Here is a 25,956-nt window from a genome sequence, read left to right on the forward strand (position 1 = left end):
CTTTAAAACAGCTTTACCAAAAAACAGATAAATTAAAAAGTAAGTACTGAAATAATCTAGGATACATAGGGAAAAGCTATGCATTATTTCATAGTTAACTGTTCTCCTACAAATTGACTGGGAACAGGTTTTAACTTCTTAAAAGACCAGCTTTTATTAGCTCTAGCTATAATATAGGTCATCTCAACTGTTTAACTGAATGATACTGGACATTTTAATAGGGCTAAAATTTTATAAAGTCGGCATTCAGGCTGGGGCCCACCTAGTGGAGGTAGACTGCCCCCAGTCTAAATTAACTCCTGCAGTTTCAATATATATTTTTCACATCAGCTAGTTGGGAAATTTAAGCTGTTATTATGAACTAATGCCCAGCGGTGAAAACACTTAGTCCTTATATAAAATTGAAAGCTACTTTTCATTAAATGTAACATCGTGTTTTCAGTTTAATTTTTTAAACTGTATTCTTAGTATAGCTGGTGATCAGGTTAGAACATATACTGTAGGAGTTTTCTTGGCATTTAAATCCAGCAGTTACAGCTCGTTAAGCTACACTGCCTATCTTGAGCTGTATTCAGTAGGTAAATTGCAGTTTTGAGTGGGCAGGTCACAGGTGTATCTCATACACATGGTATTGAGTTCCACACAGAACGTCACTTTGGATGTGGCTTTGAAAATTGATCTATGAAGGAGAGATGTAGCCAGCCCTTTAGAAGCAGTGAGGGGTTAAAAACTGTTGCCTTGAATTTATTTCAGATATTGGTAGAGGGCTGAAACTGCCAGCCTGCTGATTGATGGGTTCACATGGGGCGATCTTTGCATTAGCAACGCGACTCTGGTTGCCTGGTAAACACAGGCAGATGGATCCAGCTCCAGTGATTTTCAGCAGTGACGGATGGCAAAGGTATTTCTGTTCTGCATCACACCCTGCATGAAAATGACTTGGCACAGTGTGGAAAGTATTAGATTCGGGTGACAGCTTCCTGACGTCAGCTGAGGCTTCTTCAGGAAGGTTATGCTGCAAATAACTGGCTTTTATGTAACTTTGTTTTCATGAAGCAATAGAAAGACGTGTGGTTTATTTATTTATTTATTTATTTGAGGAAAATGTAATGCAGCTACTGTCTGATAAAAACTATTCCTTGGGAATACATACCCAAGTATTTCAGCACTGTATATTCAGGGTGGTTTTGGAGGGGTTTTGTTTGTAAGTTTAAAGCATGCATGTTTTAACTTGTTGCTACAGGTGATGTTCTATATACCATTTTGGTGGCAAGAATTAGCATTCAGACAAGACATTTACTCATAGCTACTGTGATTTCATAAGTCTTTACTTTTCTAACCCTTCAGTTCAAAAGTTCTTGACTTTTATTCCTTCTTTTCTTTTCATGAGTCAGTGCTTCAGCAGCAAAACCAGCATATAAATTAGGTGTGTGGCCAATAAATACTCATCTGAGCTTCAGACCTTTGTTTTCATGATGTAGCTTGTTTGTGTATAAAAATGACTGGGGCAGGCATGTGTTAAGAAGGCTCCAAATGCTTTATGCCTGTCTTTAGCTGATAGGTGTCCCTTCCACAGGATAACATCCTCAAAATGTGTAGTGTGTGAGTGCATGTGTTCCTGCAGTGAGTTAAAATAACTGTTTGCACCTTCTGTGCTGCATGTTACCATTCCTGCCAGGATAATCCAGTGTGGTTGTATCTGATAGGACATCAATAACAAGCCTACAACCTGGCAAATGTCATCTCCCCAAGATGGAGTGTCTTGTTTCTCTGCCTGTGTTGTGCTGTAAAGCTTCTCTCACTATTTAAACCTTCTCCACTAGAGAAAGCAAAATTTCCAGGTGGCCCAGAGTTTTCCCCTCATCTCTATGGTGAAGTCATTCTCCTGGATTTCAATGCAAAGGAACAAACACAAATTAATAGAAACAATGACCATAAAGCAAGTTCTTGGAATAGTTGAGGAAAAGTAGAATCAGCATAACATTGCCAATGAGCGGAAAAACTTCTTCATTTTTTTTTCCTTCTGGAGGGGGTTATCTCTCTCCCTAGGCTTTTAATCAGATTTACCCATTTATCCAGAACTCTGCACAAAGCAATAAGGTGCCTATACTTCTGTAACCATGCTTACAGGTTTTTCTCCTTATATTTTAATTATAATTTATTAATCTTTCACCCTTTTTCTGTTCAGTTTTCCTACATCACTAGTCTCCAGTGTTCACGTCTTTTTTCTCATCCCATGCCCCTTCCTTCCTTCCTTCCTTCCTTCCTTCCTTCCTTCCTTCCTTCCTTCCTTCCTTCCTTCCATCCATCAATACAAGCTAAAGAAAACAGTTTTATTTTGAAGGTCACTATGTGAATGTGGATTCATTCTCATCTTCTACAGAGCTAGTACCTTGCTGTCTGGAGCGTGAGCTGCTTTTGCCCACTTGATCTTGGAGGCAGACAGTGCTGCAGAGATACAGTAGCAGACTGCAATTCTCACAGTATGCCCTTTTCAATGGTGTTACAGAATTTCAAAAAAATTAGAGCTGAGACCCTGAAACTGGCTTAGTTTACTTTCATCAAAACGTGCTATTCTCTTGGCATCCTACATCTCTGGTGTGTTTTCCCTTTTTTGCCTGTGGCACTCCTCTCACCAGAAAACTTCACTGCAATTGATTTTCAGCCCTTTCCCTCATGTCCATACACTTGTCTCCACTAGGCAGGGATCCAGCTGAATAATGCCAGAGGTGGTTCAGGAAATAAATGCAGGCATGTTGGACTGCAGCACATCAGCACTTCCCACATTGGCTTCCTATGGAGGGACAAGATGGGGAAAGAGCTTCAGCAGGAAGCTCCACATGGATCCATGCAGGTGGGGAAGGGGTGGCTGTGCCACTTGTCCCCACACAGAGGAGCACTTGGAGCAATGGTGTGCACTGCCAAGTGTTAAGCAGAAGTTCCAGGACACATGTCCTTTCCAGGAACTCCCAAAACAGCCAGGCTGGATGGTGCCCTTTCTCCAGTTAAGTGCAGGTGTAGTTTGTTAACATAGGCAGATGAAGTGTGAGGAAGTTTTTTCCTAGTTTTGTCTATATAATTGACAATATTTCCTTTAAAATGGCTAGCTGAAGATTGGGACATATTTATTCAGTCCTGTGAACTTGAACAATGAGTTCTTTAATACAGACCCAGGGTATTGTGTGCTCCCAAGAATAAATCCTGATGTTTGGAAAGGGCATATCAAACATAGATGGTGCTGTTTGAAGCTGGCTTTTGAGAACGAATGATGGCAGTTACCCAGGGCTGTGTGTCAGGGACACTCTGGTTTCACAAAGCTGTTTGTAGTCTGAAGCACTCAGCTGACTTTTGTTTAGTGTCCTCTAGTCAGAATAGTCAGAAAAGCAGTGTGATGCCAGAGGGTAGTCACAACCAAAACGATTGCAGCTGTCAACACAGTGGAGAGACTTTTAATTTTGTAGACCCTAAGCTAAAAGCCAGAGCGAGTGGCTCGCTCAGTGGTGCATGAAGTTCCCCCTGTCTGGAGCTGAAGGAGGGCGTGGTAGCCCTGGAATTCTGTGCTCAGCACCTCAGCCACAAACCTGGCACAGTCAGCAAGGTCCATGCCAGCACTGCATCGCTGAGTTGGAGCAGAGCAGCAGCAGAGCACAGTTATCTCTCAGGGCTGAGTCTGGGGTGTCTTGTGCATTATGGTGCTGCTCTCCTGATTATAAGGCTCCATCCAGTGCAGTGTCACATCACCACCATCCTAAAAACTGAAACTCAGCTCTAACGTACTGTCCCATGCAATGCTCTCTCCCATATGATCAGATCAATAGCCAGTGTGCAGCACATGTGGATTGCTTATCTCCTCTTCCCATTGTGCAAACCATGTGTGTGTGCATGTGAGAGAGTGGCGTGCATGGTCTAGGGAGCCAGCCCAGGCAATCCTGTCATTTACAGGTCTGTTCCACTGCAAAGGGATTGCATCACTTCCAGATGAGAGATGGCACAGAATCAAGTCTGTTATATAAATTAATGCTCTCTATGGTGTTGCACTTATGGAGTTCACCCTTACAGGTTTCTTCCAACTCAAGATATTCTATGATTCTCTGCAGGGCTTAAAATATGGCAAATACCACATATTTAGCAACCAGTAGTGTAAAAACTACAACAGCAAAAAATCAGGATGTGGAGAAGACACTATTTGTTAGAGGAGGGTGAACCACAATGATCTGGTGCCACAAGCCAGAATGAACAAACAATTACATATTACCATCAAAATCCTCCAGTGAAACACTGAAGTGAAGCTGAGATACATTAGCGCCTAGAGACACTCCACAAAACGGTTGGAAGACATGAGTTTTTAGTCAATTTAAAGTCTTCTGCAGCTTTTTCATTCTGTTCAAATGCAAGTGAAATAATTGGAGTCATGGAGCATGGAAAAATCCGTGCCTGTCAAATTCAATATAGATATATTTTCCTTGTTTTCCCTTCCAGGAAACCTTCTAGGCAAATTCACACCAGAAAAGCGTTACAAATACTATTTTTTGTTGCTACATATATCACTTCATACTGTATGAAATGAAAGAATTTTAGTAAATTCAACTATTTCACAAAAATCACTTTTTGCTCTTTATAATGAAAATAAGTTATTTATCTTCATATTTACATGCAAATAGTTTCTGGGCTATGAGCTGCCAGTAACCTCAAGCTGCCATCCTGCTGGGTCAAGTACTGTTTAGTTACTTGGGATATTTTAAATTCTAGCTGTAGGTTTATTCTGCCTTGCTTTGGCAAAGCATTTGACTGTGCTTTAGTAAGAACAATTCAAACCATGTTTCTGAGCAAAGCCTGCCTTTTTTTTCTTTTCCCTTATTCTATCCATTGTTATATGGAACTTTCATGAAGGTTTTAGCTAGTGACTGAATTAAGGGCCTGGAACAATCAGCCAGAAGCTGTGAATGGAAGTTGGGCTTTCATGCACTGAAAATGGTCTTGTGCGATAAGTTTGACATTGCGCTCCTTAATGCACTCCTGCCAGGCTTCCTCGCACTTGCAGTTTCTGATTTCTTCAGGTTTCAAGGAGTAAATGAGAACCACAAAACACTGAGAACTGTCTCTTCATGTGAAGGAAGAGGTTTGCTGGTTTTGGCAGAAGGCTTTGGATGGTATAAATTTTGAATGTGAGCAAGTATGATGCACTCTCTCCCTTTAGTCACAGTGGGTGGGATGCAGCTGACCAGATGTGGACATCTTCCTCTGAGTTGGGTGTCCGCATGTACAGCCTCCCTTTACACAATGCTAGTTACCTCATGGTTATGTAAATGTCTAAAACAATGAAGCTGATCAGGTCCTAAAAGCATTTACTTCCTTTTGTGACTTTCAGCTGGACCCAGAGCAACCCAGAGTCATAAAATGTTTCCTTGCAGACACCTGAAATTAGACATGTTGAATAATACTCTAACAATTTGATCCAACTGCCTTTGAGGTTAGCCTCAGGCAACGTCACTGGGTGTTTTATAGGTCTTTAAAGGGATTTGATGTGGAGGGGAGGGCAGAGGCTGAGTTAGATTAGTGCAGGTAAAGGAATATTGCTGAGTTTGACTGATGCCATGAAACACTGCTGTTGCAGCTTAGCAATGCTGTGTGCATCTGTGACAGCTGAAACAATGAAATTATCTCCCCTAAGCAGGCAGATGGAGGCTAAGACCTAAGTTGTGACCATGCTGGGAATAACATGGGTGCTGCTGGAGATGGAGCAAAAACACAAACTGTTTTTATCACCCTGTCAGATTTATCCAGTGAGCTTCCTTAAAAAACCACAGTCTCCTTTCAACAACTCAACTTTCCAGCTAGGAGTTACAAATGCCTGAGCTTTTGTGTCTGTCAGGGATTCTCTTGTGCTGTATTTGGCCTTTTCTCCACTCTCTTCCCCAAAAACCATAGCAATGTCAGTAGTGGCTATGCATATGAGTGTTTTAATTCCAGTTGCAACCACTTCATGGTATGGTTAGCACTAATCATGGCCTATGCTTCCCCCAACACAGCGGGTGCTTAAAAGTCCAAGCGGCAGCTGGACACTCATCTGCTATGCATGAACTTGGGCTGTGACTCCAAACACAATTAATAATTATCTGATAGCAGAAGTCTGCAGCAGTTTGCTTCTGTTTTCCACAAGTGAAACTCTCCACTGTCCTTCTGTAGGGTCCAACTAAGCAGATGGCTCTTCTAGCCTACCCACTAGTCTTCCCACCAGGACATTGCAGGAAACCCCTAAATGCAGTGTGCCTGGAAATGGTCTTCTGAGGGACCAGCTATACAAACAGAAATGCCACCTTAGCCACTGATATCAAATGACCTGCTGCATCCCTCCATTCTGCTTCACAAAACAACCTGGCCCTTCTGTTTGGCAGGCTTGTTAGCAAGAGGAGAAATGGAGTGTCTGAGGTATGGCATTCTTGTATCTCTTTAAAAGTTTTTATGGTTGTGGTGATGAACGCCGCTATTCCCTCCTGTTCATCCCAGTTCACTGAGCCTGAACTGGAAGTGAAAATGAAGAAGCAGGAGGTAGCAGCTGCAGCAGCACTTCAATTTCAGAGATAGCCATGAAATTTGGGAGAGGCTGAGAGTCTCTAGGAGGCAGCATTTGCTCAGTACTATAAGAAGAGGAAGAGGAGATGTGCAAATATTTTCTTATGCCTGTTTCAATATTCCCTGATCTCTGATGACTTCCTTCTCCCTTCAGTGTGTAGAGCATGAAAGCACATGGATTAAAACTACCACTGTTGAAAATTTCCAGGAGGAATGGCTTTACAGGCTGTAAAATATAACTCTGATAAATTTTTTTTATAGAGGTGAATATTTTTAACACCTAAAGTTAAATTTGTCTCTAGAATCCTCCCTATCTTAGAAATAGACTTGAATAAATTATTCCCATCACACAAGAAAACTGTCTTGCTCATTGGAATTGTTGGGTTCTTCAGTACATGTCCTTGGACAGTGAGTGCCTGACAATGAATGGCAGCTCTTGAAACACAACACAGTCTGCTGGCCTAGGGGGGACCCTAAAATACAGAAAGGGGGCAGATGTACAGTGCTTCCTGTAACAGTACAGGACACTGACATTTATATTTCACTTATATTCAAAACTTCTTGTGGGCTCCCTTTCCCTGGGTAGGGCCAAGTTTTCCTTCATTTATCTTTCAAGCTGTAGTGGAAAGATGGGAGCTGTTATGATGGAAAGCGTTCAGAGCCACTGGAGCTCCAGAAACAGGACCCCCAGTGGAAATGTGTCACACAGGACAGCTTTTTATTGGATTCACTGAAGTGGTTTTGCTGTAGAGTTAGGATCCCAGCCCTGTGTGGATCTCTACAGGGTGGACATGAGATGGAGCCTCCTGAAGGTAACAACAAATTTCTTGCTTGTCTTGTCAATACAGCAGGGATACTGGCTGGCTACACCTGGGACATTTGCTCAACTCTTCCTATGGCTGTCAATCATCTGGACCACACCAACACCAGCGGCTCCAAAGTCTTACCCTGGGTAGGAAAAGAACAGATCCTCAAATGCTTGAATGTCACAGGCTGTTTTTCCATGGTGTTGTAACACTGCATCCCCTTCTGTAGAGAGGCAGGCCTAAAGCATCACTGAGGGAAGCCTGGACACATTCTTGGTATCTGTCAGGGCTGCAAACAATGCTGGAGAAGCCTTAAGTCAGAAGCGATCACAAGCCTTGACTTGATGCATCTAAAGCTCTCTGAATCCTTCACACCTCCTCAAAGCCTTTTCTCTTTTTCAACTGACATTTTTATAAAGTTCCCTGCTATTTAATCTCAGATAACCACGTTGCAGTTTAAATCAGTCATCACCAATCTGTTCTGGCCCTCCAGATCAATTACTTCCCTCCCAGCTTAGACCATTCTTGAAAATTATTGCCACCTCCTATAAATATGGCTGTGAGGTTGCAAAGTGTCAGTTTCCTTAGAAAGATGATTTATTTAAACGAGTAGAGAAAGAATATTTGGGCTATTTTTAGGTGTCTTTCTTTGATGCTATACAAAGATTTTCTCACCATGTTTCTCTGTTCAGCTGTGCTGTCTGACTTTTCACCCAGTGGAAGAGGCATCCACAACAGTGGTCCTATGTGGCTCTCAGTGTCTTTCACTGTTCACTTTTGTTATTGCTGATTTATCCTTGCGTCCTGCATTAGAAACAAGTGTCATCCCACAAGACTTAGGTTGCCTGAGGTAAGTGCAATACTCAAATGACACTGACAACAAAGAGTTTACAGTATGTTTTCCATGCACTTCAACTGAAGCATCGTTGAAAAGCCCAGGGACCAGATGAGACTGGCCCAAAGTGAAAGCTGCAAAATGTTGTCTGGAATAGGGAAGACTACTTGAATGGAATAGCTACTTATCTGGAAATTGCTACTTATCTGGAAATTGCTATTTTTTGCAGTGCTAGAGTTACTTTTAATGAAAAATTCTTTATCTGAAAGAAGGAGGGTCTTTTCCACAATAGAATGAGGCTGGACTGACCTAGAATAGCCAAGAACTTGGCAACTAAGGTATTAATGTTTACAGGAAAAGAGTTGGGCTCACACGTCTGATTTCGAATTTTGTTTTGAGCCACTCACATGCTGGGGTGAATGACTCTAGCATGTTGTTACCAGCCAATTCATCTACAATCTCTGTCTTTTTGTGGGCAGTTTTAACTGATTTTAGGCATACCTTAATGCAAAACCCACAAAATTTGTTAAAAGCAAAAAATATGGACAAGGTGGAAAAGCCATCTGCATCCCAAATGCTCCTATTATTGCCATTTTCCAGTACAAAGAGGTTCAATGACTTTCTCTATATTACTCAAGGGGTTAGCAGCAAACTGATCTGGGACACCTCATTGCTGGGATTCTTTTCCAGATGTCAGAACTATTTACTTCTTCATTTTAGTTTAGATCCCAGAAATTACAAGCCTGGATTTTGTCCTTCCTAGAAGTCAGAAAGCATTTTGTATGGACTGAAGAAAGCTAAATCACAGGAAACTGTAGGTCACCTTTTTCCCTCTCAAGCCTCTCACCTTCCTATGGAGTCAAATCACCGTACTTGTGCACAAGAAGTTAAGGACAGTAAGTTCCTGCAGGCTTCTTTCAGAACTCTAAAAATAAGACTTCTCATAATATGTAGCAGGACTAATTAAGTTTTGTTATTCCTCCCACACAGGGTTATCAACATAGTTTACAAGTGTCATCTTTTAACAACTGCTCAAGAGTTGGCTGTTTCCCATCTCATCCCCTCTGACACGTTTACATGTTATTTTTATAAAAACACAGATAAAAAACCCCTCCCTGTTGTGTCCTGAATATTTTCAACCAAAGAAAAAGAATCTCTTTCCAAGTTGTTCGGTAGCTGGAAATGACTTGTCACGTCCACAGACCAGAAATTCTTTTTATTTTTATATGACTAACCATGCTATGATTAATGGTTCACATAAATAGGCTCAAAATAAGTCTGGCACAAATATAGGGAAGGAAAAGGGTAAATGGGATAAGGACTGGATGGGTCTGTTGCAGGACATCGGTGGTATGAATGGCATAGTGGGCACAGAGGAAGGAAAAAATGTTTCATGTTATTTATAGCTCAAAATTACAGCTACAGATGGTGAGGCTGTCATGTAGCAAGGGCTTGGGACATGGAAAAAAGGCAACCTGCATTGCACAGACTTGTCTCTCCCTGAAAGCTGCTGTCTCTGGTACAAAGGTACACAGGGCCTCGTTGCCCCGATAGTAGAGCAATACTTAAAAGCTTGACTGAAGCTTTATCCATATCTCCTGGAGTGTTTTTGCCTAGTGTTTTACTGTATAACATATTCTGCTATCCCTCTTCCACAGGCAATATTTTCCAGCTTCTTTGTCAGCTGTTATTCTGTTTACATTCAGCTCATATTGTACAGTGATAATTTTGAGTGGAAATGCCAGACACACAGTCTTAGCAAATGGGGACAAGCGTGTGTCCCTTCAGTGGGCTCTGAGAAGTAAAGACTCACAGCTGGTGAAGTTTTTAGAGGAGACCAAGCTGGAGATGTGGTGAAGGATGGGGACAAGGGGACAGACTCTCATTCAGACTGCTGATTCAGTCTTGATCACCTGAACAGAACCCTTTGAGCAAAACTCAGCTTGAAAAAATACAGATGCCAGGACATGCATCTAGTGGGACAGAATGGAAAGCTCTCTCCAGTGTGGAGAGGTGGGCACACATCCTGGAAAGCAGAGACTGGGAGGGTCACGAGGATGGATAAGTCCAGGCAGGTGGCTGAGGCAGGGAAGCAAGTCAGACACTACAGCTCAATGAGGAAAATGAGGAATGGAAAATGAGCAGTCCAGTTTTTTATCAAGAAGCAGGTCACAGTCACAAGCTGTTACAACACAGTCATGTGGCCTCACAGACAGGTGGGATCAGAGAGCAGAGGGGAGCAATGGTCATGGTTCTCCCTGTGGGAGTCTGCATAGCCTTGAAGAACCTTTGCTGCTGCAATCCTGGTGGCTCATCTGCATCCAAGAAATATCCTCTCCTACAGGATTCCTGGTTGCTGCTGGGAGCAGGAATCAGCTGGCAAAGCTGATGTGGCTGTGGGCTCTCTGGAATTATGGGCCAGGTTAGCACTGTATTTCTTACAGAAACCCCATTACAGCTGTGAGGAACAAACTGTGTCACTGTGAGAATACTTACCAGCAATTTCTAAAGTTGCTTTGCCAGTATTTTGTGTCTGAAACCGTCTAGAATGACTCATGTTTCTGAAATAAGAATAACAAGAGTGTAATTTCATACTTTTTGCCATGGTGAAACCTCATTAAAAACTATGAGGTGCTTGGATTTGATGCTGTTTGCACCTTTCCACCTCTGATGGCACAGGTTCCTGGGGATAGGACTCTTCTCTGGGGACTAAACAGAACTTTGGTTTCTGGGAAACAAAAATCCTTTTGACAAAAAGTGTGAAATATTTTTTTCTGAGGGTGTCCAAAATAAGTGAAATCTTTCCCTGTGAGCAGTGATAATACAGAAGGTGTATGTAGGCCTCTGTCAGCAATACATAAACATTAGATTTCTGCCACAATGCAATAGCAGAGTTCTGTCTCAGTGAAGCAGATTCCCTCTTTTAAAATGGGAAGCCAGAAAACTGTGTGGATGTAATGAGATGTTTCTCAGTTGCTAGAGTATTACAGGATTGTCATGAAGCAATAGAAGGCCTGCCAGTTCTGTAAATTCATCAAGGCTGAGATGAAATGTGTCACCTATTCCTCTCATCTCTTACTCCCATAAGAAACTAAAAAAAAAGAGCTTCTAGTGAGCTGGGCATGCAACTTATAGAGTTATCCATCTAGGCATTAGAAATAAATGCTCTGTGGCTTCCTCTGTCTAACTTGTATTGGATATTATACAACTAACTGTAATTTAAATATCACCAAATGTATATTAAGCATATTAAGCTATATTTAACCATCCTGCTTTGTATATTTTTGCTTGTGCTAATGTATTTGTCTATATATTTTTATAAACATGGATATGGAGTATGAATTATAGGGGGGCAGATATTTCTCATGAATATCTCTTTCTGAACGGAAATGTAGTCTTCAAGAGCTCTGCATTTCCCTATGGCACTTTTGCTGAAGATTTTTACTCCCCACTGGGAAAAATAAAATGCTTTGTTTTGAATTAGCTCAACCTAAATTGAAATACTTTGGTTTGTCAAGCTGAATTAAAACATTTCATGAAGGGACAGTTCAGCTTTAATTTATGTCCGTAAGAGTTACTATGTGCCTTGTGGACATTTTAATTTATAGTCATCATACTCCCATAATGCATCATAATTTTCTCTTTCATGAAATTTTTGCAATGTATTCTGAGAGTCAGATGGCCACAAAACATCACAGGATGCTGGCTGGGAACTTTGTCGACCAAGCAACATGATGTATCACCCTCATGAGGCACCACAGCAGCTCCAAGGGACCCACAGTTATATCAAACCAGGCTGAAGTTAAACTTTTTCTGAGAAAGGACACATTTGCTTTTAGTAAAAACATTACTGTTTCAACTTTTCTTCCAGATGTGCATCGAAAATAAATGTTGATATCAGAACTTTCTGTAGAACAAAACATATAAATTTTGACAACTTCTCTGTCAAATAAATTAGTTCTACCTTCAAGGCTGTATGCACTTTTCCCTCTCTGTTACACTGAAGCATGCACTGTAGTTTTTGATGTAGCAAAGCATCAGTGACCTGCCATCTAGGTAGAATCATATGACTTGGGTGAGGAGTATGAGAGGAAACTGTTAAATTTTTTAAAAAGCTTGAAACTTCTGCATTTCCCCGTGGCCATGACAAATGGTAGATCAAAGGAACCAGAGCACAGAAACAGATAAATTGCAAAGGATGTTTCTAACACTAAAAAATAATTATAAATCATGAAAGTTAAGACTTTCATTTCAAAATATTGGGAAATTCAGAATCACAATTGCCTTGGTGAGTCTATGCCTGCTAGTTGCATTTTGGTTAGGTCTTTAATTACATCAGCACACAACACAGGACATAAAGCTTGGAAAATACTTACATTACAGCTCTGGACTGAATATATTCAGGCATAGAAATGTGACATACCTTGGAATGATGCTGAAAGAAGGCAGAGATTGTTGTGGGGTGGGTGTTTGGGTGATGATGGATCATACACTTTGTTATGAGCTGAGTGTCAGGAGTGTGTGGCATAAAGCCTGAACACACCACAAAGGATTTTGGCTCTAGCTGACTTTGCATGAAATTACAGGAATCCAGTATGCAATTACGTATGCTGGCCTTCAGACAGGACACCATAGCTAAGACCTTTTATTTTATTAGAAATGACAAGGCAGATTTAAGGTAAGATTTTTAGGATGGCTTCTGCCAAGGCTGGCACTCCAAGAGAGAAAAGGCAAGAGCAGTCATCACTGCCAGTATCACTTAGGATGTATGGATAGTGTTTGCAGAGGCTGTATTGAATCAGTGGAAAACCAGAACAGTGATTTTGACTGGGTTTAGGATTAAGGGACTTTCCACTTATGTGGCTTTTGTTTTTTATTAGGCTGTCAAGGGGCAGGATGGACATGTTACTGAAATATGGAGATCCTGGCTTCAGACAACACCAGGTGTAGGATTATGTACAACACCTGACTGCCCTTTCCAGAGCAAAGTGTTGACATCCCAGCCTGAGAATACCTTGATCCAGTGTCTGGCTCTCTCTGTCCTTGAGGGAACTATCATAGTTGGATAAGTTAGCTACATGTAACTGAGAATTGTGTCAGATCTAATGCCCCTTTAAGGTCTCCCTGAGGTCTGCTGTGAGGCAGCAGGCCTATGTTTAGATGACCTCATAGGAGACTTGTTTTACCAGCAGAAGTGATGATGTTTGCTGTATCAAAATTAGTGTGATCTCTGGGTGCTGCCTTCTGCTGGCCCAGAGACAGAGTCCTATATACTTGCTGCTTGTGACCTTCACATAAAATACCAGGTGTCTTCCCCTTCTCTTTGATTCTTCAAGATCATGAGAATATGAGACTCAGATCAGTTGAAGCCAATTTGGTGCCATTCCCACTTTCTCTGATGAAATATCCAGAGCACCCCAGATGTGCATGCCACATAGACCCTCTCACCCAATCCTTTGTCTTCCATCTCAAAGTCTTTGCTGGTCTTTGTCTGTGTTTACTGAAAAGACTGTTCTGGCATTGGCATTGATGCCCAAAGCATGTCAATGAGGAATGCTGGAAAACTACCCTGTACATATCCCCAAAACACAGTCACTGAAGAAAAGGATCATGAAACATACTAGCACAGGGACCCAGTAAGTCAGGCGTGTATTCCTAGACTAAGGGGACATCAGTTCTTTCCACTTTGTACCACATAATTCCAAAACAAACAGATCACAAGTTCTGAAATCAGAAATGAATACAGGGAAAACTCCCTTCTCCTTCTCAGCTCGCTACAAGACTGTAGTGGTCAGGGAATGAAATAGGTCTGGATTTTGCATTTTAATAGTAATTTTGTGTGTTTATAGACTTGGATATGTCAAAAGAAGGACATTTTCTAGAGAGATCCCTTTTTATGTGCCACAGTTTGTTCATGAACTCTCACCAACTGGCTCCACATGTTGCTCAGTTTGGCATCTCCCCTGAGGAAGAGGAGGAGGAGGAGGAGGAGGAGGAGGAGGAATCCCCCTCTAGTCCTCTCCCAGGAGGTGACTTCCATTCTTGAGAAAGACAGAGATTAGCTGAGCCAGCAGAACATGTAGATAACACAGCTGGGGAGCACGGGAAATGCTGCATGGCTTCAGCAGAATCCTGTCACACAGCACGGACCACTGCAGGAGGAAAGGAAGAAGCCTGGAGAGCCCAAGAGGGGCTGGAGCACACGAGGTAGAGCCGTGCCTGGTGAACACCCCGTTCCTGGTTAAAATAGGTGGTTTAAATTAAAGGAAGGTAATTATCATTATTTTTAGATTGATGTGCAGAATTGGTATCCTAGGCTTATGAAGAGTGTCTTAGTACTGAAAAGAAGAAAGGAAAAGGTGAAGGAAAATGAGAAAATGAGTTGGTCATGATGATAATATGGAGTACTATATTGATGGCATGTATAGTTCATGTGGATGCACACATGCAGTAGCAAATACAGAAGATACACATACACATCCTGGATTTTATGCAAAATAAGAAGAATTTCAGTTAGCCAAATTGTTCTGATGGATCTAAGTTATCCAGCGCAGATTGACTTACTCTGTATTTGTGCTTGTTAATGCCAAAAGCCCACATGCTGTCACCTGACTGTAAGCAAAACATAAATAAAAATAAAGCATAGAAATTAAAATTGAATTACCTTAGATTAGCAAAAGATGAGACCTAGGTCACATCCTGATGTGCTGCTAAAGTTCTACCTCTCAGGATGTGGAATTTTCTTGGAGAATATTTGGGCTTGTAGCTGTGATTTGTGCACAAAACCAATTATCATGAGAAGAATCTTGGTCAAAGTAGTCATAGCAATCATGCCAGGCCCCATGGTGTGAAGACATAAAAAAACTAAAAACAATATCTTCCTCTGAAAGGAAGCCAAGAGCCTGTGCAGTTCCTAGAGAACAAAACTTGGAAAGTAGCCCAAAAAAAAATCTATTGCATTAGTGCAGTGTACTGGTATATGGGGCACAGTCCAATGGTAGCTTAGTGTAACAGTAACTATGAAAGTTTAAATATCTTAAAATTAAATTATCTGACTACTTTGCAGTCAGGATTTTTTTGAAGTGAATCAGCGAGCTTTCTGAATACTGGATTTAATTTATCAAGTTTTGAAGAATTGGAAGGATTCCAATGAAATATTAAGAAGCTAGTCTGTTGACATTTTAAAGAGATAAATGGTGTAACAAAGGAGGTTATTGGTCAGTTATTGTGATATTGATGCTGAGAAAAAATAGCAGTGGGACACAATCAAAAAACAGTTGAAATACAGGAATTCAATGAGTGTTAGTCAGTGAGGTTGCGCAGAAAAAAGATTCTACTAAAATTAATTCACTTTGCTCATTGAAAAGATTGTGTTCCTGGCTGACAACGCTAATTCTGTTAAGGTAGGGTTCAATTCCTCCCAAATGTGACTTTGAAGTATTTTGAATTCTGATTAAAAGCTAGCAACCTACCAAAGCACTATTCCGCATATTAAAGAAATCAGAAATGAATGAAGTGACTGAAAACTGTATTTACTAGTGGAGAATCTTCAGTAAAGGTGTGTGTGTTTCTAGTGTGGTCCCACAGAGGTCTGGGTTTGGTCTAACACTGTTGAGTATTTTCACTGATAGTCTCAAAGTAAACATTAAAAGTCTTTCTAATTAAGGTAGCTAATTGTACAAGATTTATGGCATAATAAATAAGTATGAAAGCTTCTGATGGATGCAAAGAAAACTGGCTAACTTGTTAGGCTGAAAACAATGAGTATATCCAAATATATACACAGCAACAAAAGAAAAGTGTATATGATGACACAGTTTGGAGTGATGCTACTGTGAGTCCCAAGAATATCTGTGGTGGGGGCTGGGAAGTGTTCTCAGAGCAGCTGTAGTGGGACTGTTTCAGGAAGTGTTTTGGAATTACACCTCTGGGGAAACTGCTAAGCTGGGAAAGTTCCTGTGTTGTACAAGGTCACACAGAAATCTCATGCCCCTGAAATCAGCTGTTGAATTTGCCTACTGAGAGCCTCCTGGCAGGCAGGCAAAGGCTCTGCTCAGGTTAGTTGGAGAGGAAGCTGTGAGAATGCTTTCCTTGAGAGAGCGTATGCAGTATGATAACATTGCCAGACAATTTCTACCTTCTTTAGGAGAAAAGTGGCCTTTGGATGTAGCTCATGAAAAGTAGTCTTAAGGGGATGTAGTTTTTAGGGGGAAAGCCTGAAAATTCTGGAGAAAGGCCAGCGTGAGTTGAGCAGATAATGGTCAGGTTGAAAGGCTGGAAAGACTTAATTTGTGCCTCATAGAGCATCAGTACAGAAAAGATCTTTGGTGGACCTATACTAAATATATATATGTGATGTTCTCTGGAAAGCTGTGGAGTAGGGAGGTGAAAATTCATTGTGTCAGCTGTGGGCCACCTTGCTTATCCTGGTGATAGCCACTAAACGACTGAAAAGAAACATGCAGGTAGACTATGGGGAAAGATATCTGGGCAATTGTTTTCTTGTGTGTTAAACTTCCTCCTCATCTAGAGCAAAGTTGTTGAAGGCCCTTGGACCTGGCGTTATATTAGGGCCACAGTAGGCACCAGATTCATGAAACAGAAAAAGTTCTATGATGGCAAAGTGATTCCATTTCTGAAGGGAGCCTGTGTTGTTAGGAGCTCTTAGGAAGAAGAGTATTATTTTTGGCTGATCGCCTTACATGAAGGGCCACAATTTGAAAGTGACCTTGACCTGCCCTTGAAACTTGCACCTGCTGTTCTGTGAGCTCAGAGTTGCTGGGCAGAGATTTACTCTCATCCATTTCTATAATTTGATTTTGCAGGCACAGATATAGCCAGACTCTTAATGCAAGCCAGTAAAAAGTTCACAAACACACAGACTATGCTGATTGTCTGCACACAAGCTTACTGTGTTTGAATTTTATGGCACTTTATCTTTTGATTTCAAAATAATTTATACCTCATACTTGCACATGGCTCACATGGGCATGTGAAAATTCACAAGCTGTTTTTGAAATCTCTTCCAATGTTTCCATTTCATTCTGTCAAATGAACCATATGAGAATTTGCTGGTAAATCCGAATCTGGTGGGATGCTTTGATTTGCACACTGCTAGACTGCTCTGTGACCACATGGGTGGAACTATCCAGGTAAAAAAGCAACTCTGTTTAACTTCTGGCAAAGGGTTTGTGGCAGATGACAAAAATGGTTGTAAGCAAGACAGACTTCCAGGTGAGTGAAGAAACCAAATCTGTTTAGAAAGGAGACATGGAGTAGGTGAAATAATAACAAGAGCAAAGGGTATCCCTGAATTTGAACATCAGCTTCAAACTTGAAGATTAGCCTAAGGAGTTTTTTTTTGTCATGTAGTTCTTAATGAATCCGTAGTGGTCACAAAAACATCTGAGTCTGTGTGAATAGTTAAATGAAATTCAAAAGTGGGCATGATGATGAACAATACTCCCAGGCACATGTTGGGATTCTTGGGGGTGGTTTGATGCAGGCCAGGAGCTGGACTAGAGGATCCTCTTGTGTCCCTTCCAAATGAGCATATTCTGTGATTCTGTGAAGTTATGGTGGAAAATAATGTTTTTAAAAGCAGTAGTATGAACTCCTTTTCTACTGGTAGAAACTAGGAAGGAGTTTTTCCCATTATTGCTTATCTACAGAACAGACACCAGGGCACATGTCATTCCCATTTGGCCAGGCATGAAAATTGTCATGTACTTCCAGAAGCAACTAGAAAAGCAAGAATTTTAACATTCAGTAGCCAACATCAGTTTATGGATCCTCGAGGTACTTCAATCTGAAATACCTGTTTGCAAACAAGCAGAATTCTTACTGCTTCTGCTTTAGTTGCATTGTCATATGGTAGTCCTATCCAAAACTTTCAAAAACCAAATGTGATCAAAACAACAATATTTTGATCTTTCCATATTAAACCCTAAAACATTCTTCCCTTTCAGAGCATTTTTGTGGCATAGCAGCAGATGTTAATATTGTTGCCCGAATTCTTCAGGCCTTCCCTTCGGATGGAGTTCCTGTTTTTCCAAAACAGACACAGTGCAGAGAACACCTCATCAAATAGTCAGCTACGCCTTTGATTTTATAGCAAATAACAAAGCTTTTACTGGAAAGCAATCTCATCATATAAACAGTAGCTAAAAACATATGTACCTATCCAAATACTACAGAATTTACTATTGAAGTAGACTTCTAGTTGCTGAAAGAGCAATACATAGAAAGTCTGAGACCTCTAAACTTCTGGTGTAATTTAAATCCATTGCATAATATATACCACTGTAAGGTCTGATTAATACTGTGGCCTTATCAAGTCTGTTGACTATTTACATTCTCTGGAAGCCTGGAATGATAGCAAAACATATGTGGGCATCTTTTCTGAGTAGCCTACCAGTACTGATACACACATATGTTATATGGAAGTTCAGAAAAGGTCTTTGAGCAAACTACCAGAGATGTCACATTAAGCCTGCAATGTTGGGTGTCTCTAAAGCAGAAGATCTGATAAGTTATGGCACTCTTACTGCAGACTCATAGACCCTGCAGAGTGACATGTTCAAAAAAGGGAGGTCCCAATCTCATCAGGACTGCTAACAGAGTGGTGTAACAAAAAATACAAAAAGTAGCACAACCGTTCATGGGGTGACAGATCAGACTGTTGCACAATAGATTGCGGCCAGCAAAGTTATTGTCACGGAGTTGAGCATCTACATATGTGGAAAGTTAAAATAAATTATGATAAACTTATCTTTATTATTATAAACAAATGAAAAACATAAATGCAAACATGTAGCAGTGGTATATAGCAGAAAATATTTTATGCAGCACAGTGTATAACTAGGTTTACACTACCTTGATATAAAATGGGGTTTAGAAAATTTATTGTATTTTATGCAATTTGATCTCAAAAAGAGGAAGAAAATATGGGAAAGAATCTTTTACTGTGAGATGGAATGAGTCAGAAAGCCGCCTGAAAATGCTCAGAACTTAAAGCAACAAGCTATGGAGCAGAGAGGAAAACTAGCGTAAAACTAGGAAGAAATAGCTCACTGCAAGGCGGAAGGGAAACAATTTGTAGTAGGTAACAGCCAAATGTGGGAACAATTTTGAAAGAGTTTCAGAAGAAGAGTGAAAGACATTTATGACAAAGGTTTCTTTAGGACGAGGGAGACGTGATGTGCCTCAAGAGTCCTCCTGTTCTGCCTAATGCAGGGATTTTAGGGACACAGGAGCCTTTCACAGGATGAAGAACCCGGAGGTGCTCAGCAGCTAAAAAGCTGTTCAGAAAGGCCTCCTGAACACTGCTAACTTCAATACTAACTCAAGTAATTGGTCAGTAATGTTTGTGGAGGCTGAATTTGTCACTCTCACACTCACCAGGTCTTCTGGCAGTTCTGCCTGCAAAGGCCCCAAGAAGAAACCTCTATTGGTTCACCAGCAGACAATTGCTACCTCTGAGTGCTGATGAAGATTAGGAAGCCAAGTGGGAACAGACAATGTTGGATCTCAGGAAACTGGAGTTTTTGAGCTTTCTGTGCTTTCAGGCACAGACCCCCTGGAAAACACTACACTGGACCTGAAACCTTGGAGAAGATTTGTAAACATAAACAATAAGTTAGAAATCATAAATGTGTAGTAGGCTAGATATGTGTGTTTTCATTGGGTGATGGGTTGTAAATTTGAGGTCTTTATGTCTAGTGGTAGCTAGGGGACAAGATGGAGAATTCTGGGTGGTGTCTTTCTTCTTGTTCATCTTCTTCTCTTCCTGCTTCTTCACGGAACTTAGGTAGTTACCTCTGGATTGGTCAGTTGAAAGTCACTCTAAGGGTCATGGGAATCTATTATTGGGTTAAAAGTATAAATAATATAGGTATTAAACTTTTATTGGTCTGTTTGGCTTTAAAAGGCCTTGAAACAGGCTCAGCTTTTTCCTACTTCTAAGCAAGGACCTAGAAGTGCTGCTATCCTTTCTGTAAATTTTGATAAGATATAATAAACAACCAAGTCCGAACACGAGAATCTGGCTCGACTGCCTTTCTAATAATCTTGGCTCCGAACAAAAACAGATGAGACTGATGACAAACCACTAATTAGTAGTGCTAATGCCTGAAAAACACTGCTACACATTGGTGCTCCACGTGTGAGGAAGAAAAGATACCTGTAAGTCTCGGAGTCCAGGACCTCCCTGAAGAAAGAAGATAACTAAAGCAGCTGGAAGCTGGAAAAATTCCCAGGGTGAAAAGGAGCTCGGAGATCCCTAGACACTGGTGAGAGGAAACAGGAGCCTGTAGTGCTGGACACTATGGACAGGAGGGACCCCGAGGGTTAACAGATCTACCAGAATAAGGTAGAAGCGTTTTGTTCTCTTCAGGGGGAAGCTAGAAGGATGGGCAGCGTGTTATCCAGATCTCAAAAGGACATTCTGGATCGAGTAGAATTAATGGTAAAAGATTCAGTTCCTATGACAGAGATGAAAGTAACAGGAAAGATGCAGGGACTGCAAGCCGTATCTCCCCCAACTCCGGAGAGAGTTGGTACAAAACCTAAAAAACCACAGAAAAAGTCTCAGCCAAAGGAGAGCATGCCTTCTTCAGCTCCTGCTGAGCAAGTGGTAATGGAGGGGGGATCTCCAAACCCGAAATCTCTAGGACTCTTGGGAAACAACCCTGGACTGGGGAAGCCTGGAGCCCGCTCGGCAAAAACTGAGCAGCAGTCTGCAGTTCAAACATGTGCGCCTCTGCAGAAAGCAGACGCTGCGGTCCTAGTGCTCTCTGCTCCAGACTTAAAAGGAGTGGCTGGGAAAATTTCATCGGAGCCACCACAGTCACAAAACAAACTAGATTAGGAAGCCAAGTGGGAACAGACAATACTCTTTCTTTGGCCCCAAAGGACCCTCTCAAGCATCTGAATCTTGTATCTAGCCCATTTTCTTCTGCCCCTGAGCCCCCCGCCCTGGTTACCTCACATCTTCTGGCTGCTGAGCTCCACTGCTCCCGTGCAAAGCTGCAGCCCATTTAAATCAATTCTGACACCTAACACCTCTCTGTTTTCTCAGTCTGCCTGCCCTAAATATTTCCCTCCAGCCTTGACAGAACAGGTATTCACAGGGCAGCTCCAGAATAACAAGTTTCCATTTTTTGAGACGGTTGTATGGGGAGCTTTGTGGTGTGGCACCTGGCCAATAGGTGATCATTTAGCCGGGGTAGCTCACTACTTGGTAGTTAATTTGACATGCTGAACAGAGTGGTTAGACTCTCTCTGAAGCCCAGTCAGATACTTCTGGGTTCCCAGTATTAAATTATGCCTGACGTGCAAAGCCAAAATATCAGCACTTGCGTGCAAACCTTGACTTCAGGGATGTTCATCATCCCAGCAGTGGCTCATTTGCTCTGACACAACCCATTTTCTCCAGCAGTCACTGGGACCATTACCTGCTTTACAGAGAGATGTGAGTGCATTAGGCTGACCACAACCTCTGCATCACTAAGCTGGGAAAAATAAAAAGGTGAAGACATGGTGGCGACAAATAGCGGTGATGAACCTGTAAATTTAAGTCTGGGAAGCGCAGGTCCTTTCTCAGTGGTAACAGCCCAGGACTCTGGGTTGACTCCTTTCCCAGGAAATATATCAAGTGTAGAAATGAGAGCATGGTTGCAAAGATGGATTTCCACTTTACACATGCTCTTTCTCCTTCTCATTTAGGGCTTGGACTGAATAATTGTTATCACCACATGGTAGCTATCGGGGTCTAGCTGACACATTATAAAAACTTAATGTAGCCAATGCATATTGGAGTCTTTGCCAGCACCTGAATTGTTTGCCAGAACACTTTTGAGATAGACTGCTTTTGTGGTATTTGTATCACTGGCAAGAACCAGAAACAGAGGAAATCTGGAAAACATTTCCCAGGCAAATATAAAATATGTGAAGTGTTGTGGTGTCTAAGATGGTACTGAAACTCTGGTTCCTTATTCTAATGGCTGTAGAGCTTGGGAGCCTTTTGAGGCCTCAGAACAGTATTTCTCACTCTGATTGTGTTAGAAATTGCAATCATTGTTCTTGGTCATTTATTTTCCTTGCAATTTTTGGACCAGTCCTCTCCCAAAGCCTGTGCTTCAATATTGCTGTCCTTCTAACTGAGGAAACAGGAGAATTGTGCCTACTGAACTCAGCTGCTTGAAAACCAGGGGAAAAAATACTTGGACTATTAATAAAAAGTATATTCTTCTATGTCATGTAGCACTGGCCTATCCTGTCTCAATGCTGTCCCCAAACTGCATGAAACATCCTGAGGTCTCCAGAGAGTATTTGCCATCTGATTAGGCCATTGCAGATTAGGATGACAACTGGAACATAAACCAAAATAGCCATGAAGGAAACAGAACTGTCCCTCTGGAATAGATTTCCACTGCCATTCATATCCATTTCTCACACAGAGCTAGTTGTGCAAAGGGCTGTAACAGAACTACCAGAGCCCTGTGATGGCAAGCAGAGAAAAAACTATCTCTTGATAAACACAGTTGGGATCTGTAGCACCCATTTGCCAGAAAACTCCGATATTTCAAAATATTTTTCATGTTATTGAATGGATAAAAAAAAATGCAGTTTGCCACTGTAGGAGAAGTATTAAGACATCCTGACTGACTTCTGCCTGACATTTCTTACTGCAAAGAATGTTTTTCTGCAGATCAAAACTGTAGCTGATTTTTTTAAAAAAAACAAAAACAACTGAACTGGAATGTTTCCACAGCAAGGGCCAGTTTATTGTTTTTTGCAAGGTCTCAGGAGTTGTGGCAGACCTCTTGGGACCTCTGTGTCCCCGGCATCCTTTGTAGGCAAGGATCTGAGTTGAATTTCTTCTTGTTGTTGCTGTACTATGATTCTCCCTGGCACTTTCATTTTGGTGATAAAATGATTGATTTGAATTGCTTCTCTTACTTTTGGAAATATTTGTATTTTCTTCCCTGCCTAGGCAAAAAGAAACTTGCCAAACATCGCAAGTAAATTTTGCAGGAATGCTTAATGTAAATTCCCTTCAATCAGTTGTGCAGAAATGAATGGATCTACCCTGTAAAACCTTATGGTCAGATAACTTTCAATGAGAAATTTGAGCCTGGCATTCCTCTGAGTTGTGCTTGATAGAGTTAAATACACAATTTTTGCTTCTTTAGTTTTTACTCACTTCATTAAAAATTTACAGTAGAAAATTACATCTTTCGTAATAATCCAATGGATCACTGGAGAGTGTTGGGGGTTGAATTGTTCCCTTTTCTTTCTGTGGAATTTTTCCCATTGTTATGCTAAGTATTTGTGCCTACACCTTAGTAGCAATAGTTTTCTCTCGCAGGGGGCTGGGGGACAGGGTGATACCAGAAAAGGAAAGGTGGGACAGGGGCCTGGGCTCGCTCTCGCTCTCTCGCTCGTTCATGGAGTCGAAGGAAGACGGCCGGTGCTCCTACCCAGTGTCCTCCCCGCCATCCCAACGCCGGGAGCCACATTCCCTGCTGTCAGACATCGCTCTGCTGCCTTCCCACCTCATCCTACTGCCTCCGGACACTGTGCCGAGCACCACGACCGACACCGTGAGGGGGGAGTGGCTCCTCCATCCCTCTCACCCCTGGGCCGCTGCCGCCATCACCCAGCCCCTTCAGCTGCGCGGGACCTGCCCTGCCCACAGCACCGGGAACTGAGCACAGGGAGAGGGCCTTGGCCAAAAGGGACTGGAACTGAGCTATACTGTTCTGTTTTGTTGTCAATTTTTATAGCTGTTGTTGTTTCTGCTGTTTGCCTTGTTAGATATCAGTAAAGAACTGTTATTCCTATCCCCATATCTTCTGCCTGAAAGCCTCTGATTTGAAACTATAATAATTAGAAGGGAGGGGGTTGCACTCTGCATCTTAGGAAAGGGGTTCTTGCCTTTCCTTAGCAAATACCTGTCTTTCAAACCAGACAAGAATTAGTAAGACTCTGCCTTCAAAAACATTTAAAGAACTGGGAATGGACAGAATGTCTAATTGGACTGCTAATAATGCTATGTGGTAGAATATAAGGAAGAAAGAGGGATGAAAATGCACAGGACTCAAGAGCAGGAGGGTTCTAAGCAAGAACGGTGGTGCATCCAAATAGAAAATACATATATTTTGCTAGAAGAGTGTCAAATTCCATGCTGAGAATTCCTATCTCTTGATCTCATGGAGCACACACATTTTGGCCATAGGGTGCCCAGTGCCTTAGAATGTTTTGCTGTCATCTCCACAAAAAGAGAGTTGTGCTGGTGGCAGATGTAGTGGTTGGAGGCTGGTTGGGGCATAGTGATCATGAAAATATAGAATTCTCAGTATTTGGTGATATTAGGAGGAACATCAATAAGACTTTTACATTGGATTTCTGGAGGGCAGACTTTGGCCTATTTAGGAGACTTATTAAAAGAGTTCTTTGGGAAGCAGCCCTTAAAAACAAAGGAGTTCAGGAAAAGTGGATGTGTTTTAAAACAGAGATCTTGAGGTCACAGGAGCAGACTGTCCCTGTGTGCTGAAAGATGAGTCAAAGAAACAACGTCCAGCCTGGATGGGCAATGATGTTTTGAAGGGACTTAGGAATAAAAAGAGGATGTATCATCTTTGGAAGGAGGGCCAGGTGTCTCAGGAAGTATTTAAGGGGGCTGCTAGGGCATGTAGGAAAAATATTAGGGAGGCCAGAGCTCCGTATGAACTTAAAATGGCAGCTTCTGTAAAGAATAATAAAAAATGTTTCTACAAATGTATTGATGGTAAAAGGAAGGATAAGACCAATCTTTGTTCTTTATTGGATATGGGAGGGAACTTAGTAACTGCGGATGAGGAGAAGGCGGAGGTGCTGAATGCCTTCTTTGCCTCCGTCTTTAGTGGGAAGATGGCTTGTCCTCAGGACAACTGTCCTCCCAGATTGGCAGATGCTGTTCAGAAGCAGAAGGGTCCTTTTGTTATCAAAGAAGAGGCAGTCAGAGAACTGCTGAGATGCTTGGATATTCATAGATCTATGGGACCAGATGGGATCCATCCCAGGGAGAGGAGGGAGCTGGCAGATGAGCTTGCGAAGCCGCCCCCCATCATTTACCAACAGTCCTGGCTCCCTGGTGAGGTGACTGGAAGCTGGCCAATGTGATACCCATTCACAAAAAGGGTGGTGTAGCCTGGAAAGGGGTATTAACCCTTTAGATGTGGTGGAAAAAAAGACACACAACTACTACATGGTCTTCTTTCATGATAGGAAGGAGAGAGAGAGAAAAGTTTATTCAGAAACACACTTGGTTTTATAGCATGACTCACAACTCCAAGAGCAGAAAAAAGATGATTGGTTCAGCGAGAAGACACCCCATTCCCAGGGCCTGGTCACGCACCACAACAGGTGTTCTATCTTCGTTATTAAATTCCTCTCTATTTTGACCAAGTTATCATCCTGGGAGAAATTCTCCCTAGCCTTCAGCTGGACCAGATTATCCGACTGGGAACAGAGCTGAGAAGCTCCAGCCTGGAATATTTTTCAGGCTGTAATTTTCCAGCTCTCTCAGTATGTGTGCCCACAGGTTGGGAAGGAGGATCCTAGTAATTATAGGCCAGCTAGCCTGACCTCAGTACCAGGTAAGGTTATGGAATATTTTATACTGAGTGCCATCATGCAGAATTTACAGGATGGCCAGGGCATCAGACCGAGTCAGCATGGGTTTAGGAGGGGTAGTTC

The 25,956-nt window shown here is 41.8% G+C and overlaps 1 long non-coding RNA gene across 2 annotated transcripts; it reads left to right on the forward strand.

The window, feature by feature from the left end:
• The first annotated feature begins 731 nt into the window (after positions 1 to 731).
• On the forward strand, positions 732 to 24,023 carry LOC148224695 (uncharacterized). Of its 2 annotated transcripts, XR_015801241.1 has the most exons (5): positions 732 to 901; positions 7,422 to 7,525; positions 8,072 to 8,136; positions 8,978 to 9,110; positions 9,205 to 12,160. It is a non-coding gene; the product is annotated as an uncharacterized LOC148224695 (long non-coding RNA). The 2 variants fall into 2 exon arrangements; XR_015801242.1 differs by lacking the exons at positions 8,978 to 9,110; positions 9,205 to 12,160 and adding an exon at positions 19,618 to 24,023.
• Positions 24,024 to 25,956: the final 1,933 nt, after the last annotated feature.

This window comes from Sturnus vulgaris, chromosome 2 (assembly GCF_052056855.1).
Source record: "Sturnus vulgaris isolate bStuVul1 chromosome 2, bStuVul1.hap1, whole genome shotgun sequence".
Classification (NCBI taxonomy): Eukaryota; Metazoa; Chordata; class Aves; order Passeriformes; family Sturnidae; genus Sturnus; species Sturnus vulgaris.